This window comes from Rattus norvegicus, chromosome 20, assembly GCF_036323735.1.
Source record: "Rattus norvegicus strain BN/NHsdMcwi chromosome 20, GRCr8, whole genome shotgun sequence".
In the NCBI taxonomy this organism is placed as follows: domain Eukaryota; kingdom Metazoa; phylum Chordata; class Mammalia; order Rodentia; family Muridae; genus Rattus; species Rattus norvegicus.
In genome coordinates, this window is record NC_086038.1 from 48,835,980 (window position 1) to 48,855,728 (window position 19,749).

Sequence of the window (19,749 nt, forward strand, 5' to 3'; positions counted from 1 at the left end):
ATACATATGTATGTGTGACCCGACAGAGAGTTTTATTAAGCCAAAGCAACGCCATTTATATGAAACTGAAGAACTGGAAAAAATTCAACTACGGCAACAGAACTCAGAACTCCCTGGAGGACTGTAACATTGAATTTACATGGCAACGAGACTGTCAGGGTTGTCTACTCCTAGAAAAAGTCATTAGGGACTGGAGAGATGGCTCAGCAGTTAAGAGCCCATGGCTGTCCATCCAGAGGATCCGGGTTCCCAGCACCCCAATGGCAGCTCACAACCATCTCCAATTCTAGTCCTTGGGGGAATCTAACGCCCCCTTCTGGCCTCTGAGGGCATCAGGTTCATGCTGATACACAAGTAGACAAAATACCCATTCACATAGAATAGCTAAAAAAAAAAAAATTAAAAATGTAAAGGAAAAAGTTATTAAAATGCACCCTCTCCAGTTCTAGAGAAAATTAGAAAAGATGATATAAGAAAGTAATTACATTGATAACATTCCTTTTTCCCCTCTTATATTGTTAATTCTGTAACCTGTCATAATTAATCTCATCAGGAGAGTTTGAGAATTTTCTGTGCTTCCCCTCCATTCTTTGTTTAGAGAGCCAAAGGGCTTTTCATCCTTTCCAGGAGCAGTTTGATGTTCAAAGGGGGATCATTAGGGTAAAGTAATGATTAACGCAAAAGAAATGACTAGCTTAATGGGTGGGCTTTCGGGCACCAGGAGAGCTGTCATTTTAGGTTAAAGGAGGGTCAAGAAAAGCTTCCAGAGTATTGCAAACTGAAGGGTGAGGGGGGTGGGGCGGGTAATAAATTCAGATAAGTCACTTCTGTGGAGCCCCAGGTAGAGCCAGAAGCCTTTGGTCGTCTGTTTCTGCGATGGCAGGATCTGTCCACTTGTTTCCAAAAGACAGGAAGAAAGACCAGTTCTGGGGCCATCCTTCCCCTTAAAACTGGTAGTGGAAGTTTCTTGGTGTAAAGCAAGACTCTCCCCACCCTCGTTGCAAGCTAGAGCAGGAAAAGAGCAGAGGGCACAGTGTTAAAGGGCAGGAGAGACATGGCATGCAGAGAAAGACGCCCCTAGAAAGAGGGGGGAAGGCAGAGGAGAGACGTCAGCAGGAAGTAAAGGAAGAATGGGTGGTGTGGGCAGGGGAGACCCAGAAGCGCGCCCCTGTGCACTGAGCACCTGCTGCCCGTGAGGCCTCTTGCCCCTGTCTTCCTCTTCTGTTGTTCTAACAGACTGCCCCAGACAGGGTACTTCATAGACAACAGACATTTATTTAACAGCTAATGGTTCTGGAGGCCGGGAAATCTCAAGCACATTTTGCCAGCATGGCCCTGGTGAGGGTCTTCATATTGTGTCATCCGAGGCAGAAGGCAGGAGGGCAAGAGTCCACAGCAAGAGTCCAAGAGGCGCTGGGTGTCAGCACGATCCTTTAGTCCCAGCCTTGGAAGGGAAAGGCAGGCAGATCTGTGATTTCGAGGCCAACGACACAGTGAGCCCTGGAATAGCCAGGGCTATGTTAGAGGGACCCTGTCTCAAAATAATCAAGGAAATACAAGAGGGTTAAGCTTACTGTTTTAAGCCTACTTTCAACATAACTAACCTATTCCCATGATAGCATTAACCAGTTCACAGAGGCAGAAACCCCACGACCTAATCTCCTTAAAAAACCAAACCAAAACCAAAACAACAGAACAACCATTTTTAAACATGTGTGCGTGCACACACAGGAGTGCCATGGTGTACGTGCCAAAACCAGAGGGCAACCTTCAGAGCTGGTTCTCTCCTTCCACGGGGGATGTAACGCAGGTTGTCAAAACTCTTGGGGGGCGGGCACCTTAATCCACCGAACCATCTCTCTAATTACAAATATGTAGCCCCAAACTGGCCTCCAGCTTGCGAGCCTCCTGTCTCTGTCTCTTCGGCACTCACCACAGTGCCCAGCCAAATCAGCCTTTATTGAGTGACAACTCCTGATTCTTGAATTGATTTTTTAATATTTGGATGCCTTCAAACCACAGTGTTCCTCTTGGAGCTACTAGCACTGTAGCCTCTTGGCACGTTTGGTCTCTGAGCCCTCGATTCTCTGGCCCTTTAACGGCACAACGGTTTTCTTAAAGTCCCATCTGATTACATCCTGCTTAAAACTATTTAACATTATCTCATTTAAAAGTCCCAAGCTCCTCCAAGACCTTGCCATGTCCCATCCCTTTACACTCCTCCTGCCTCCCTTATTTTGCAAATAATGAGTGGCTATGTTTAGTAAATGTTAGTTTTAATCTTTTTACTTTAAGAACCTTAGGACGGTATTCGTTGTATTTACACAACCCAGTTCCAGGAAGGTTTGGTGTGCAAACCTGCCAGTGGCCCAGGTGGCCCAGAGAGAGCTCATCTGTCCAACCAGGATGGTCTGCCAAGTGGGGATGAATAGCTGGGGCAGCTTTACTGAGGTCTGATGAGGGGGAAGAAGTTAGCCCCCTATGCCCTGGTTGTGCTTTCTTCTACACGTTGGATAGCTTTAAAGACCCATTTCGGATGCTGCTGTTATAGCCCACTTGGGCTTGGGAAGGAGGAAGGTTTGGGTTTCCTTGTTTTGGAAGCATCCTTCATCTATGAAAATCCTGCTCAAAGCTGAGAGGTGTTTGGGGATAGTTACAGGAAGAGGTACAGGTAGCCTAAGGTCCTATCTCCAGGGGCCCCACACAAATGTAGACAACAGTCATTCGAGGAAGTGAGAGGGCCCAGTTTTCTGCAGGAGGCAGACAGACAGCACAAGAGCCGCCAGCTAGCAAAAGTAAGTCCGGCATAGGAAGAGGGTGGCTCTCAGGGGTTTCTGGAGAAGAGGAATGCCCCTGGGGTAATGAGACAGTGACAAAGGCAGATGCACGCAATGAACAAGGCCCAGTCTGGAACTGGGAAGTGGACCAGAACCCAGTCATGCAGGCCAAGTTGACCCTCGGGGAAGGAAGGGTGTGGCTCCTGGGAGGTGGAAACTCTTGACTCTCCAGGTGACTCTCCCGGTGACTGCCGTATCCATAAACTGTCAACAGACTGCTGATTCAGTCTGACCTGCTGTGGTGCTCCAGGCTACCTAATGTCACCCAGCAGAACGGCAAGGACTAAGCCTAGGTGAGTCGGAGAATACAGTGAAGCTGGCTGTAAGCCTCAGCTGCCCCAGCTCTGGGGACAGGACTGGACTCTCTCTGGACTCCTGCTTTGTGACACCTCTCTTCAGTCTGCATTCTCCTGGGTAAACGACCTCTGCAGTGTGTGGTCCAGGGCCGGCACTCACAGAAAGGCCTTGGTGTGCACAGTGTTCCCTAAACCTCCTCCTTGTCATTCCGACAGCATCCAAGAGAGATTCCTCTTCCTCCGTGAGCAGTAAAACGCAAAACTGCTATCTATCTCCCACTCTCACTGAGAAAAACCCTGGAGCTCATCAAAAAAAAAAAAAAAAAAAAAAAAAAATGGAGGACAATACCTAGAACCTCTCATCGCCCTTCCCCCTGACAGCTCAGGGTTCAGCCCCCTCAAACAAAACTTCAATTTCTTCTCCCTTTCTGTCCCAACATCAGTGGAGAAACCTGATGTGGTTGCCGTGGAGATGTCACTGAGTTCAGAGAGGCTGGTTGCGGTAGGTGAAAGTCACGTACGCCTGGCTGAGCTGAGCAGCTGTCAAGAGTTAGCAGAGGAAGTCACTAATTTCAGGCCGTGATCACTTCGGAGTGAAGGCCGGAGGCAAGCTAAGGTCCGCTCCAGGCGAGCCTTTCCGGTCTTCCGTTTATTTCATGACTGTCATAGTTACTCCTTCCTCCGTTTATTTCCTTCAGAAAATTCATAGCTTCTCAGTGGTGTGCGCGGCTAATTAGGCTTTCCCAGCAGCCCCCGGAAGCCCGAAGCCTCTTATGACGTCATTTCCTTTGGACATAGTCAGGCTTGCCAGCGGCCACCCAGGCCTTCTGGGCATTCGTCAGCAGTCTCCACCAGCTGCACACGAGGAAAGCAGTGACGTTGAGCAGCACGACATGATTGTGTGCATCTGGAAGAGCGGGAGAGAAGCCGCCACCTTTCAAAGGCCATGACGACATGACTTGAGTGACCTTCGGGAAACCCATCCACACGGGGTTTCCGTTTGCTTGTTTTCTGTTTGTGCGTTTGTTGTTGTTGTTGTTGTTGTTGTTGTTGTTGTTTATTTTCCTAAAATGGGCTAAGCCAACAGGGCCTTGAGAGTACATTTTCCACACAGCACAGGGTTCACAGAACGCTTTTCCCGGGAGATGCAGACAAATATCTACTGCTTTATGGAGCATCAAGGATAAACCAGAAGGACAGGTCCCGCCTTCAGGGGGTCCAATGTGGGAGCCAATGAATTTACAGAGCAGGGTTGAAGGGTTACCTACAGGAGCAGGGGACCCCGGGCACTGATAACTTCTCCGTAGCAGGGATGGCCTTCCCTCGACCTTCCACCGTCTGTGTGTACTGCAGCTCTCCAAACCACAATGCCACATGCAGTCGGGCAGGTCACATTAACAAGCTTGGAGATGTAGGAAGGAGTGGCCAAGAATCCCAGGTAAGGGTCCAGTGTCCGACCCCACATCTTCCATGAAGGAAGGTTACTAAGCCTGATCTCCAGGGTCCCTTACAAGTAGTCACGGCTGTTATATTGGGAGGATACAATTCTTAACTGGGGACGTCAGCCCGAAAGACTCAGTTGGGGAGCCCAGGGACAAAGTTACAGTTGGCCCTCAGCTCCAGCCTTCTTTCTTGCCACATCTCTACCTCATTTCACTCAGCTGATCTTTCTCAGCTCAAGATATTCTTTTGCTCTTGAGAGGGAGTGCCAATGCAAATTCCCATAAAGGATTCTCAACCTGAATGGCTGGGTCAGTGTGAGGGAGGCCTAGCCTTCGCCTATGGTCGTTCCAGGCTGTCTGTCTGCATCCTCGATGGCTTCCTGGCTGCTGCTCATGGTCTGAGCCGGAGCCCCTGCCTGGCTTGAGCTGCCGGGCACTGGGGAGCCATGATGGAGAGCACAGCTTAAGGAACCAGGAGTATGGGCCATCCATACGCACAGGACATGCTCAGTCCAGAGCTCCGAGGCTCTAGAAGAGAACGCTCAGGACAGAGGACCTCAAATCCTCCCTCGTCAAATCTCCACCCATGGGCATTCAGCCCTCACTTCTGCCGTACGTACATGGCGTACATGGTGGGTTCAGCTGCCGTTGCCTGTCGATGTCATGGCTCTTCCTGAGTTATCCTCAAAGCATCTTCCCCCACTGGATGAGCTCAGGTTTGCACGTTTCATTGGAGAAAGTCCCGAAGATGAGGTGCCAAGGTTTGTACCACTTCTGGAAGAAAAAAAAGTACCAGCTCCGAAAAAAAGAAAAGAAAAAAAAAAGTAATGCCAGTTATACAAAAAGTTATGAGAGCGGGAATAAACTTCACTCATTTAACAGTTGCCCACTGCATCCCTTTATGTGGGTCAAGCAGTCCCCTAAATATTAAATCTGTCTTCAGGAAACATAACTTTTCTTAAAACTATCTTTCTTGAGGTAGTCTTCATAATAAGCACCGCTCATTTTATTTAGTTATTTTGGGGGCGGGGAGTGGCGGCAGGGAGAGGCACATGCATGCCACTGTGAGAGGTATGGAGGTCAGAGGGTAACTTGTGAGAGTCAGTTCCCTCTCCTTCATTTGGGTCCTTGGGATTGGGTCCTTGGGCTTGGTGGCCGCTGCCTTTACCTGCTGAGCCATCCCACCAGCCCCCAATTTACCTGTCTAAAGTGTACAGGGTATGTTTCTGACAATAGCGTAAGGTAGTATAACCTTTGCCCAAGTCAAGACACAGAACATTTCGTCACCCTGAGAAGTTGCTTCACAAATTCACCGTGACCTTCGCCCCTCCCCCAAGTCATGGGGCAACAACCGATCTGATATTCGGTCTTTATCCTTTTGCTTTTTTTGTAAAATAATGAGGAACAGACATTCTCAGTGGGAGCTACAGCCAAATACCGGAATAGGGATTTTCACCGGCAAGTAGGCAAGAGCTCTGAGCAAGACATGGCTATGCTGTAGAACATGTAAGGTAAGACGGAGCTTCGGAGCTGAGGTCTGGGGGTCAGCAATCGGCCACACGACTGGCTCACCCAGGACCTCATTTTCATAGCTCAAAGATTGAGGAGGTGGCAGAGAAAACAGTTCAAGCAAGGGGGCTCTTTGCAAGCTTCATGTGGCCTTTGTCCTCACCAGAGCCACTTTGTGACTCCCTGCCCCAGACCAGTCAGTGACAGGATCCAATTTGCATTCTGGAAGGATTATTCCACTCACTAGGAAACAGAGGCAGGGAAGAGTTGGAGGCCTGAAGTGAGACTGGTAGCCTCAGCCACGGCTGTGGTGGGCAGGAGTAGTCAGATACAGTCGGCCTTTAGGAGGTAGGGTTCCAGGACTTAGTAGGATGGTGGAGGAGGAGGTGACAGAAAAAGGCTTAAGATGGTTCCCTTGTTTCTAGATTGGATGTTTGTTTGAACATAAAAATGGCGGCATCATTGAAGGGACACTGCAGCTGAAGCCGTCTGGCAGTGTGGAAGTGGAGACGTGGGTTCTGGAATGCAGCTAAGGGGCAATGTCCAGTGGACAGTTGGATGTGCCAGTCTAGATCTCAGAGAAGAGATTCCATTCTCTGTGAACTAACTTCTAGGTTCTCCTGTAGCCTGATAGAAAACCAAAGGATTTGTCCCATCCAGAGGAACTTTTCTCCTTACCCGTTTTCTTCCCCCCTTTCCCCCCTCTCCTTTTCTGTAGAAAAGGATTGATTCTCTGTGTAGCTGTGGCTGTAGACCACGCTGGCTTCAAACTCAGGGATCTGTCAGTCTCTGCCCTACAAGTTCTGGGATCAAAGGTGCGCCCCACCTGGCCACCTGGCCAAGAGGAACTTCTTTCATTAAGTAGAATCTTCTTCCTAAATTGTTTGTTCTAGAAAGAGCTAGTTTCATGTTACGAACCTTTCGGAATCCTGGGAAAGGGCTCTGGGCTTTCGATACATTTTGATACAATATAGCGCATCTACTAAGCACCTGTGAGATGAGGAGGGAGCCAGGCTGGCAGCTTTCTAGTTGCTCGTTGTTCAGAAGCGCTGATGTTCCTCACTTTGTGATATTGACACTGTGCTTTGTGCATTTATAAAATCAAGGCTGGAGGAGGTCTCAGCACATGGTCTACAACCAAGGAATAGTCTACGATCAACGACTAATTTCCCTTTCTCTTTGAAGCAGAAAGGTATTAAGGGAGCTGTGTCTGTGCTCTCCAGAGAGGCAGAGTAACAGAGCACACGTGAAACTATTAGAGACTGCCTCGTCAATGTGGAGACCAAGAAGCCCTCCAGTCTGCTGTCTGCAGGATGAAGAACAAGGAAGACCAGGGGTGTGAACCCCAGTGTGAGCCTGAGGGCTCTCAAGTCAGGACTGATGTTTAAAGACGGGGAGAGAGGGGTTCCCTGGCTCAAACAGATGGTAAAACTCACCCTTTCTCCACATCTTTTGTGCAGTTTGTTTCTTCAATGAATTAGATCATGTCCAACTACACTCCAAAGACCCTTATTCTTCGTTCAGTCTACAAATTTAAGTGTTAAGGACTTCCAGAGACATTTGTAGCAAACACAGAAAATAGTCGTTTCTCAGTCTATCTGGGTATTCTGCACCTTAGCCAAAGGAAACCATGAAAAACCATCTTGGCTTTGTTTTTATTATAAAAAGACTAACTGGAGAGACCTAGTCCAGGCTGTGCCTGGCTGTGGGGAAGAGAAGGACAGGGAGGCAGACGACACCCTGTCTTGGTTAAGAGAGCCACATGGAGGGAAAAGCCAAATCATCACTCTCCAGGGCCAAGGAAGCCAGAGGTTTCTTTTAGAAATTCCATCCGAAAGAAGCTAGATGTGGAATTCTGCAGGCCACATCATACTTCTCAGGGATCCTCACGTAAAATTTAACAGCCTATTTCTTTGTCATTCCCACAGATGTTGGTGAGAGGGATATCTCTGTCACTATAACAAAACGCACAAGACAATCAACTTACAAAGAGGAAAGGTTTTCCACCTCATCGTCTTAAAGGTTCCACTCCATAACCAGGAAGACGAATTTCTGGCAAGGTTGCAGGAGGCAAAGCCTGCTCTTAAGTGTGTATGAGCAATCACACCGTGGCCAGAAGCAAAGGAGAAGAGAGTGGGCACCACATAGAGCATGTGTGCCTCTTCTGGGGGGCACACATCCAGTGATCTAGGACTTCTCTGCTACATCCCACCTCACCCCACAATAGCCTTGCCTGACGAGCATGCCTTCAACACATGGGTCTGTGGTGGTACATCAAATCCAAAGTGTAGCAAGGGCCAGGTAGACTCACAACATACAGGCCATGTTCTCTTTGCCACATGGTGAAGTGAATCACAGAACATCTTTTGAATAGGAACTTTCACCTTCTATTTTATCAGCAGGAATCTGGGCAGCCAGGATTCATCCAGTTGTTGGGCAGCCCACCAAAGTCTCATCTTAATGACCTGTGTTTAAGACAAACCTCTCAGAATGAGGCCGTGGCTCACAAGCCTTTGCCTTGCAGGATTGGGACCCTGAGTCCCATCCCCATTCTACCCTGCACAGCCCTAACAGTCATAACCCAATGAAAACCTCTGTCTCCCACACCCTCCATGACTAACGACACGGGACACTCAACTATAAAAAGCATCAAGTGCAGACAGTCATTTTGACTCTCTAGAACACTAAGCTAATTAATGCACCCTTGACTCTTCCTCCGTTCCCGTTAGGCTGACACTCGGGGCCAGCCCTCCTGTTTACTAGTTCTCTGAGAGGAAATTTTTAGGAAAACGTTGCTTTTAGTACAACCTCGGTCACATTCTTCTCACGTTGGTTGCTGCATAGTCTGAAGGGGTTACGTCAAGGGGAATTTGACACCCACCCTTCTCATTTGCTCTTTGATTTGCACACTCATCAAAAGACTCGGGCCATTTGATACCTCACAAGATGATTCCTCCTATAGCAGACACTGAGGGAAGGGGGAGTCACCTGGCCCCAGCATCTGCTAACTGTGTTCTGTTCCTATTTCAACTGTTGACTCGATAAATGCCCTTGGGCAAGTCACTGAACCCCTCCATGTTTAGTCTCTGGGGAATGAAATCTGCCAACTGTATTTTGTGGGTTTGAACCTCGCTGCCCTCTGGGATAAAAATAGGAGAGGACCAGGTGTCAGCTGGTCCCAAACTGATGTAAGGACAGCGGCCATGGGATCTCAAAGATGTCCTTGAGCTATAAATTCTATAATAGGAACCCAAACACGGGGGCCTCCGGCATTTGGTTTGTGTGATGAATCCCCGCCCTTGAAACTTTTCCAGCCTGGCAAAAACTGGCATTAACCTTCCACTCTTGAATCTCTTGAATCCTCTGCCTCGCCCTGCCCCCACTTCTCAGTATTTCTCCCGCCAAGGTACTCAACCCTGATCGCTGTTGCTTTTCACAAAGCTCTTGGACTGCAAACTTCCTGAGGGAGGAGAACACACCAGCCTGAGGCTTCATTTTCAAGGACACACCAGGCAAGCGGGCACCCTACGTGAACGTTTGGCCAGACGGACGAGTGAATGAACGCTGCCCAGGCCCCAGAGAACATTCCACTCCCCCGCCTGATGATCATCTATTCGTGGCCATGATAAGGTAGGGTCTGATCCCATTTCCCTGTGATACTTACTATCAAGTAGTGATGACCATTGTCAACGTCACTGGACTTAGAATCACCAAGAAACACTCCCGTGGCTGTATTTGGAAGGATCCTAGACTAAATGGAAAGGAAAGGGAGAAAGCTAACTGAACAGTGAGACACTGTCTCCTGCTCCAGTCTCATGACTATAAATACTCTCAAAGTCATCCCCTATGTCCCCACCCCAGGGTAGGCTGTCCCTCAAACGATGTGCCAGAGTGAGTCTTTTACATTTATTATGAAGGTCTTAACCCAAATGAATGTTTGTTATTAACATGGAGATGGAAAAACATTTGCTCGTCTGGGTCTGGAAGGTGAGCGGCATTAGGCTCTCTAACCTTTCAGGTGCACTATTGTTGTTGTTATTATTGTTTGAGACAGATTTCTCCATGTCGTCCTGGTTGGCCTACAACTAGCTATATAGACCAGGCTGGCCTCAAACTGGTAGAGGTCCTCCTGCTCCTGCGTCCCATGCTGGCATCAAAGGCCTATGCGTTCATGCCTGGCCCCCTCTAGTCATTCTTTAATGAAGTTCTCTTTACAGATGTGGAACAACAGTTTCAAGAGCAGATGTCAACACCAGAACCAGAATCATCCAGATTCATGACCGAATGTAAGACACATTCAGAGCCTCTCATCTGATGTTCTGAGTAAAGACTGGCCAAGGTCTTATCCCTACCTCATACAAGAGCACAGGCAGCCTGAGGAGAGATATAGCCCAACCCATTTGCACTAATACCATTCAACAGTTGAAGACCATTTCACAGACCACGAATTTTACCAATGAAAAGTCCTTCCTAGCATTCACTTAGCTAATTGGCCAAACTTCTCTTGATTCTGGCTAAAGTTATCTACCGAACTCAGAGGCAACAGAAGTAATTCAGACATCTAAAAACTCAGTGTAAGGGGCTCCCATAGTGCCACTGTTTGACACAGAAGGGAGTCTTGGCCCTAGAAGACCTTATTTAAGCTTCTTGTCTTCCTAGGTCCCAGGGTAGGTTGGGTCTCTTAGCTATTTGGCTTCCCCAGGTAGAGCGTAACCCAATGATACTCTTTAGGTTTCCCATAGATAGGCTAACAGTTCAGCCTGTAGGCTGTGACGGAAAGAACTTGACTGTCTGGGTTTTCTTCTGCCTTCCTCCCTGTACAGTACAGATAGTTTTAGATTCTAGCTGAAGTCATCCAATAGACCAAGAACACTTTGGTTTTACTGACTAAGGTCCCTCACTATCCTCCCAGCAATTCCTGCTAAATACAACGTGGTAAGGTCAGCTGGAGTCATCCACAAATATTTCTGCAAGTGCTCCCTCACATGCTCTCTTCCCATCTCTTAAATGGGTGTGGGTGTCCCACACTGCAGACTTACCCATAGTGCTCAGGTGAGAAGTATGTTGCGGGTGGGGCAGTCTCAAGGTGTCTGTACCACTATTGGTCTACTGATCCTGAGTCTCTCTGTTGACATTAATGTTGTCCCTGGAATATCCCCCCTCCCACTTTGGTCCTTTAGTTCCCCACTGGCATTAGTGTTTTTATTTCAGTTTAAAGAACCGGACTAGCTGTAAGTGCTCTGCCTTCTAGGTCTGGAACATATCCTCCCAGGATGAGACGCGTATCCACTGGTTCTTGGTATATTAAGTGTGCATCACCTGTTTTCCTGCCTGTTTGGCTTCCATGAAACCCCTGGATACAACACATACATAGCCTACTGCTGCTGACTTCTGTAGCCATCTTGCCTTCCTTCCTGGCTACCTCTATGAACAACAGGTTCCCTTGACTTACTCACTGTCTGTCTGTCTGTCTGTCTGTCTGTCTGTCTTTTTTCTTTCTCTTTCTTTCTGTCTGTCCGTCTGTCTGTCTCTCCGTCTTTCTTTTTCTTTCTTTTGTTCATTCTTTCTTTCTTTTGTGGGCTGATGGAGGCAATACTGGGAATTGAAACTAGGAACTCACGCTAGCCATGTACTTCACCAGCAAGCTACATCTGCAGCCCTAACTCTAATGCTACTTACTATTCATGGGGTCTTTCTCTGTTTTCTCCCATCTTTGCTCTCAAGCTCGACCAGTAAGTTTATGCATAGCATTAATTTTACATGCATCTCTGCTTAGTAAGCAAATTTCTCTCACTTTCTGTCATTCCCATACCCTAGTAGGGGAAGCCCAAAGGACAGCTTCGGGTCACAAGCTGCCCTGTGTGCCCTTACCTGTTCACAGGCCTGTCATTTGCTTAACTCATAACCCGGCACACTTAGATGCAGAAGTTGGTTAGTTCCATGTCTTTCTGGGAAATTTTAGCAAGTGACAAAAAGATTTGATAGGTGCTCATTGACAGTTGGGACCGCAGTGAGGCATGGCAAAGTCATGAGGGTTTTTTTTTTTTTTTTTTAAGGAGCTTAAATTATTTCTTCTATTTCTTGAAATAATTATAGTTACATCATTCCCCCTTTTTTCCTCCCCCCTCCCAAGCCCTCCTACAAACCTACCCCTTGCTATCTTTCAGATTCATGGCCTCTTCATTAATCATTGTCACATATGTACACATAGGAATAAACAGGCATTCTTAACTGAGTGTTAAATTTTGACGCTCTGGACAAGTAGTCACAAGAAAGGACAAAATGGTTCCAGGCCTAGAGAAAAGAGAAGCCAAGGAGACTGAGCTAGATCAGAGTTGAAAACCGATGGTTCAGCTCTGTAGACTACTTATCTCACTCACCTTCGAGGCATCCATCCATCAGGTCAGGGAGGGCTTAACCTGGGCCAGAGGTTGGACAACAACTTTTTCCTGCGGAAGGCAAGACAATAAAACTTTTCAGTGTTGTAGGCTTCAAGTCTCTGTCGGAATTATCAGTTCTGCGGTGGAAGCACAAACGCAGTCAAAGGAACACGCGACACACGCGACAGTCCTCATAGACCCTCATGGACACAGAAAGTTGGACTTTACAAAAGAGAGTTATTTCACTTGATGCATTTTGGAGTTTGCCCGCACTCGAGACTGTGTACCATGTACCTGCGGTGCCCACAGAGACCGAAGAGGGAGTCAGATCTAAGGGACAGCTAAGGGACAGCGGTGGGCTGCCACACGGTGCTGGGAACTGCGCCTGGTCCTCTGTAAGAGTGGTCAGTGCTCTCAACTGTTAAGCCATCTCTCCAGCCCCTCACTTTTTGTGTGTCCCCAGATGATTTTTACTTTGGTGTCTTCTCAGTCATTTATAAATGTAGAAATCATTCCCGCCTTGTGAGCTGGGGGGGATTAGAGCAGATATGGCCTGGGGATGGGGCTTTGCACCCCAACCTCAGTACTGGAGGAACCTGATCTGGAACTGGTGACTGAGATCAGCATGGGGTCTACCGTTCACTGTGAGTATAGGGCTGATTGTGAATCTTCTGGAGTTTCCTATTCCCCTTGGCAACGGAATGCCAGGATGACAATGGTCAAGTGGTATGGACAGTAGGGCACAGGGCCACCTGTTGAACAAATAAAGGAATACCGAGACACGAGCTAAGGACAACGTGGCCAAAACTTGTGCATACCACGGGAAGGTGGTTCAAAGAGGCTTGTGACAAGTCAGCAGGTTGGGAGAAGTCTGGGTTGGACACTTGCCTGGATCCAATGCCCAGAGGCCAGGATGGGACAGAGGCCTTTAGCAAGTAGAGCCACACACAAGTACCAGCTGAGAGCCAGCCTGAGGCCCTCAGAGCAGAACTGCCTGCCTCTAGGTTGGCTAAAGCGTTAGGGGACTAGGTGAGGGGGACGGCTAGCACTTCCCCCACTGGGATTTGCAGAAAGCTCTGTCTGCACCAAGGAGAGTGGGGTGTAGCCTTTCAGAAACAGAATCTGCTTTTCCTTAGAGGATTTTTTTTTCCGGAGCTGAGGACTGAACCCAGGGCCTTGTGCTTGCTAGGCAAGCGCTCTACCACTGAGCTAAATCCCCACCCCACCCCTTTTTTTTGAGATTGGATTTTTTACCATGTGTCTAGGATCTCAACCCTCTTGCCTCTGCTAAAGCAATATACTATAAGCATCCTGACAGAAACAAGGCTCCCATTGGCTACCCGATATCCAAACAAGGATCCCCAAGGAACTGTAATTTCCCCAGAAATCATTCTGGGAAAGAAAAGGCTGAAGCCAGGTGCCTATCAGGAGAGGATCTTGGTTGCCAGGAAAACTTGCACCCTGCTCTGCAAGGTTGTCAGACAGCTCTGCAGGTGGGACTAGAATCAAGATAGCCATGGGTCAGGGAACCGGGAACCACCTGCCGTTTCAGGGCTGCTGAGCTGCGCACGCAGGAGTCCCTTCACCACCTTATTTATTCCTCTAACCCCTGGGCCCATATTGAATCCCCCCCCCCCCCATCCCCTCTGCGCGCACTTCTTTCTATTAATGTCACTTGTGTATTTAGTTGGTGTATGTGAGCAGCCTAGCTTGCTAGAGCTGCCGGGGCTCAAAGCCTAAAACTTCTGGCAACAGTAGCACCATGCGAGTGTCTCAGGTCCCCTGCACAAAGGCTGGACTCTATCTGACAAAGAGTCGCAGAGCAGCGATAAGGCTCCAGGCCACCGTTGGTGTGCTATGCATTTTCTGTATGGTAGAGGCATCACCCTGGGAAGTTCTCTATTTGTGGTTCAGCTTCTGTGATTCAGAAGAGCCCTGGAAGCAGGGCTGTGATCTCAGGAGGGTTGTTCCAGAGCACGCTCAAAAACCCCGCTCACATTCAGAGCCAGAGGTCATTCAGCAGTCCTAAGCTGCTCGCCTCTAATTCAATTTGAGGGAAGCAAAACTTGATTTCGTGAGGCCTCAATTTCTTACCTGCCCGAGTGTGCTACATCAATGTTTACTGGAGTAGCACACCAAACACCCTCAGAGTTTTCCTTTTGAGATGCTTAAATCCAGTGTTCAGAAGGTAAACATTTCATAAATAGATGTGAAATGTATACAACACTGTACACAATATCGCGGGTAAAATAAACTACAGTCATTTATTACCACGAAATACCCATCGTTCAACACAATGTTTGCCTTAACACTTACACTTTCCTGAATTGAGCATGGCGGCACACACATTTAAATCCCAGAGCTTTGGAGGCAAGAGAGGCAGGGGAGGGGCCAAGCAGGGGCGGGGGCGGGGACGGGGCAGGGGAGGGGCCAAGCAGGGGCGGGGGCGGGGACGGGGCAGGGGAGGGGCCAAGCAGGGGCGGGGGCAGGGACAGAAACTGTCAGATTTCTATATATTCGAGGCGACCCTGGTCTACATAGCAAGGTCCAGGTCGGCCAAGGCTACACAGTGGAACCCAGCCTCAGATAACAACAAAAACAAAACGAGCAACAAACTAACAAAATAACCCCAAACTGAATTTCTGGATCTTTCTCTCTCCCTGGGTTATCGTCTCTCTGGGGATCACCTCAGTCCCTATGGGTGAGAAATGGGCACAGCAGAACCAAGGCCTCAGGGGACGGACGGAGCTTTTGGGTCTCAACTCTTTTCTGCTTTCCAACTTAACGCGTTCTGTCTTCACAGGCGGCTGCCAGCATCTGCCCTTCATGACCCCAGTCACCCCATGGCTCCCGGTCCCCAAGCCCACAGAGCCTCATTCTCTCAATCCAACCAAGGTCCCACTGGCTTCCCATTGCCTCGAGTGCTAGGCCACTTGAGAAGGCTTGGCTGCCTTCTCGGCCCCCTGCTGTGCACACAGCTTTCTGTGGGGTATTTATCCACACCCCTTAGCTCAGCCCTTTGTAGGTGCCTGGCTTAGTCAAAGGTCTCTTGTGTGTCTGTAGAGCCCATGGCTGGCTTCCAAGGATGTGAACCATGACAGCCACTGTGCTGTTTCCTCTTTGGCCAGCAAGGGTTTTCACTGCCTCATCTCCCTGAACCAAAGCAAAGTCGACTCCTTGTCTGCCTGCTGCTGCCCCTCAATGCTAGGATTGCAGGCATGAGTCCTTTCCTGTGGATGTTGGAGATCCAAGCACAGGTCCCTGGGTCTGTTCAGCAAGTGCTCCATCCCACCAAGCTCCGATATGATTTTCTAGATATGCCTAAGAAAATTCTGCAGGCCGACCTTGAAATTGTAGGATAAGGAAGAGGAAACACCAGATATCGAACCTCTGCACAGAAGTGACTCTCATGTGGCATTGGGGTAGATTAGTCTGCATTTAATTGTGGCTGTATTTTGGATATAGAATGTTCCCTAATGGTCCACATGGTTCAGGTTTAGGCCAGCAGCTTGTTGTGCTATTGGGAGGCAGTAGAATCTGTAAGAGATGGAACTCAGTAATGGGGGATATTAGGTTGAGGGGAATGTGCCTTGAGACCCTGGCCTTCCCCTCTTCCTTTTTCCCTCCTCTTCCTCCTCTTCTTTTTCTTCCTCTTCCTCCTCCTCCCCCTCCCCCTCCCCTCCCCTCTCCCCTCCTCCTCCTCTTCCTCCTCCTCCCCCTCCCCCTCCCCTCCCCTCTCCCCCTCCTCCTCCTCTTCCTCCTCCTCCTCCTCCTCCTCCTCCTCTTCCTCCTCCTCCTCCTCCTCCTCCTCTTCTTCTTCTTCTTCTTCTTCTTCTTCTTCTTCTTCTTTTCTTTTCTTTTCTTCAATCTGACCACCATGAGGACAGTAGGCCTCCCCTGAATGCCTACACCATGGTCTATGGTGGCAGTATAGCCCCAAAGCAACAGCACCACGTGACCAGGGACTGATAGATACGACATTATAAGCCAAATGCCATACTAAAAAAAGTCACTTAAGATTCTTATAGCCTCCTATAATGCACAGTCAGCACTTCCGGTTCCTAAAAGGTGATGGGTCACACACACACACACACTCACACACACACACACACACACACACACACACACACACACACACACACGGGATGTATTCCCCAGTTGCCCAAACTTAGATCACCTAGAGATGGTCCATGCCTGCTGTGGATCAAGCTCAGCCTCCCCACATTCCTGCCCCTCAGATCGGCTGCTCTTCTGCCTAGCCTGGTCTAAAGAATCCCCCTCAGAAGATTCAGGGACCTCTAGTCACCCTTGCCCATGCCCTACTCCGTCCTGTGGAGTGCACTCTATGCTTTCTCTCTCAACTCCAATAACTCGACCTTTAATGCTCCTGGGGCCCTTTGGGGCTCTTAGTCTCGTTACTAAACTAATTTTAAACTGGACTTGGAAGGAAATTTGAGGACAATTAAATTAGGGAGAGGGGAGGGAGGGAGGAAGAGACAGAGACAGAGACACAGAGACACAGAGACACACAGAGAGGAACAGGGTAGGCAGGCAGTAAAATCTGCCTGGAGGAAGAGGTCAGCCATTCAGAGGCTAAGGGGTGGTAAGGAGGTGCTTGGGAGAAGGAGTAAGGAAGCCTTAGGTGCCAGGAAAGCCCAAGTAGGCTTTGGCCTGTGTCTGAAAGAAAAAGAGAAAGCTATGTTCTTCTAAGGGGGTTTCAAAGAAGTAGGCAGGCGCTACGGGGCTTCATGATGGCAACTTTGTAAGTGTAGACACCAAAGGGGTTTCTGGTTAGGCCAAGCACATTATGTCTTTAAGGGGGTAATTAGTTCCCCTCTCCCCTCATGTGTCTTCTGCTGAAGCAGCTTTTCTGGGCTGTGGGAATCCTGGCTAAGTGATTGACAGGCCCCACTGGATTCACTCTGAAAAAGAGGAGACAATGGTGTGTGATATTGGAGTCGTTTTTTTTTTTTAATGTCAGCTCCATTCCCAAGGCTTGAGGCCGAATTGAGAAGTTTATCCTCTCGACAAGGAGGAAGTAGCTTGCCTTAACCAGATGCCCCTACCCCCGCCCCCCCCCTAAGTTATTGAAACTGACAGGAAACATGGCCGCCCAGGCCACGAGGGAGGGGTTCATTCTCAGTGACCTCCAAGACACTGTGTCTATGTGTCTGTCTCGCTAAGACTCTCACTACCACTTCTCTGTGTGTGGTCCAACTCATTCATTGCTTGAGGCAGAGAATCTGGTGGGGAGACACAAGATCCCACAGGTTCCTTCTCAGTAGTAGCAAGAGAATTATTTTCAACAAAGTTTAGACCTAACTTGAAAAGGGCTTCTGTTACTAGGCTGAATGGGGTTGGAGAAATTGCATATGGCTACAGCACAGCACCCTGAATGAACTCAATCTCCACTGAGGGTGTGAGATGGAAGGCAGTTTGTGTCATGTAGAAGTGAGTCAGCAACTGGAGCATACGACAAACTTGTACACTCAAGAAACTTGTGACAGGGGCGAAATATAGCCAAAGACTCGTGAAACGGGAAATTTAACAAGTCTAGCAATGATCAGAAAGAAAATGCAGATTCACAATCAAAGAAATGGCCACAATCAAACTAAGGCGGGGTGAGAGATCACCTCATGGCGTAAGGCTGTAAGGCAGTTAACCTGGGAAGCCACTAACCAGGGAAAACTAGAAAGCGGGATGGTGCCCGGTGCTGGCAGGGTAGGGGAGAGTCCGGGAGTGTCGCTGTGTGGGAATGAGAGATTTGATCTGTACTGCAGCTCAGGTAGAACTAATCCACCTTCAAATCACGAGGAAGCAAGTACCTGGAATCCTTCCAGCAGTTTCCCTCAGAGTGCTAGTCTCTAAGAACTCCTCACACAGACCATTAAAGAGATATACGAAAGTTGAGGTCAACCCGGGAAATGCGGGGATCGGACACAATGTAACTTAGTGGATCCTATGTGGGGTTGTGCTATAATAGGAAATGTAATTTTGGTTTCTGTTACTAGTTTCTGGCACGTATGTCTTGTTCTAGATTCTCTGACCGAAAACAATTTAGGAGAAAAGAGATTTACATGGCTTACACTTCGAGTTCACGTCCACCATTGAGAGAAGTCGGGCAGAGACTAAAGCAGGAACCTGAACCAAAGACCGCAGAGGAATGCTGCTTCCGGTTTGCCCCTGCCTTGCTGCTTGCGGCACCCCTGCATTGCTATGCTTACGGCTCGCCCCTGCATTGCTCCCTAGCTCATATTAAGCTAGCTTTCTTGTAGAGCCCAGGCCCACCTGCCTAGGGATGGTGCGGTGCATGATGGGCTGGACCATCCTCGGCTCTGTGGTCCTCCCTGTGCGTTTTGGCCCATGCGTGCTTATTTCAGGATATTTGATCGCATCGTGAACGCCAAGATTCTGAGCTGGGAAAACCGTGTTGTGGTGTGCACACCCCTAACGCTTCGACAGCTAAATAAAGTCAACTGTGGGTCAAGAGGCGGAGCAAGCAACCAGCTGGCAGGGAGTGGACGCAAATAAACAGAACGGAGGGTCTTTGAACCAAAGGGCGTTTAAGACAGCATGGAGAAGGAGAAAACACCTTTTCCTTCTGGGATATCGGTGGAGTAGGAAGGTCAGCTTGGTGTTTGTCGGCCCCTCTCAGCATCTGGCTTCTGAGTCTGATTTAGTAGATCGAACATTTGAGATTTTTGTTTAAAAAAACAACGCATGTTTTCTACAATTAGTTATAAGCAATGTGCTTGCCTGAGTTCCAAGAACCACGTTGGCAGATTAACTAAACCTGTGAAGGGGCTCATGGCTGGCTGATGAGTCTGCTTGTAGTGGGCATCTGAAATGGAGGGAATCTTGTAGGGCCGAGCACTCTGCCATCTGTGGGAGCTGATGGTACTATCAAGTGGTCAGTGCCGTGGCTGAGCTGAAGTAGAGACTGCCTAGCTGGAGCGTTCCTGGTATGTGGGGAGACAACCTCCACACAGCTGGTGTTTTGTAGGAGTGTGGAGGAGAAAAGCAAATTTTGTTATCGTGAGACCTGTGTGAGAAGAAGAGCACAAATTGTAAACGCTAAACTGCGTACAGAGCTTTGGAAAGGGGGTTGTGCGAGGGAGGGGGTCCTGGAAACTTGAACTTTGTTTTTTGGTGAATTTTCTTCCCAAGTGGGGAGGCCCATGACAGTGTCATGTGTAAAGTGGAGATTTGAGCATTCCCAAGATAATTCTGTTATCACATCTCTTCAGCTCTTTGTGGGTAGATAAGGGGTGATGTTATGTTGGCA

The 19,749-nt window shown here is 48.6% G+C and overlaps 2 long non-coding RNA genes across 21 annotated transcripts; one reads left to right on the plus strand and one right to left on the minus strand.

Moving 5' to 3' along the window:
• Positions 1–1,255: 1,255 nt before the first annotated feature.
• Positions 1,256–12,898, minus strand: LOC102555452 (uncharacterized). Of its 8 annotated transcripts, XR_005497476.1 has the most exons (6): positions 12,759–12,898; positions 12,465–12,533; positions 12,235–12,378; positions 9,749–9,835; positions 5,196–5,349; positions 1,256–1,531 (listed from the first exon to the last, which is right to left on the minus strand). It is a non-coding gene; the product is annotated as an uncharacterized LOC102555452 (long non-coding RNA). The 8 variants fall into 8 exon arrangements; XR_005497477.1 differs by lacking the exon at positions 12,235–12,378 and having other exon boundaries at positions 9,749–9,830; XR_005497475.1 differs by lacking the exon at positions 12,235–12,378.
• Positions 3,963–19,268, plus strand: LOC102555396 (uncharacterized). Of its 13 annotated transcripts, none has more exons than XR_005497488.2 (3): positions 3,963–4,150; positions 9,526–9,714; positions 10,302–14,742. It is a non-coding gene; the product is annotated as an uncharacterized LOC102555396 (long non-coding RNA). The 13 variants fall into 13 exon arrangements; XR_005497487.2 differs by lacking the exon at positions 3,963–4,150 and adding an exon at positions 4,448–4,571; XR_005497479.2 differs by lacking the exon at positions 3,963–4,150 and adding an exon at positions 18,502–19,268 and having other exon boundaries at positions 5,367–9,714; positions 10,302–13,323.
• Positions 19,269–19,749: the final 481 nt, after the last annotated feature.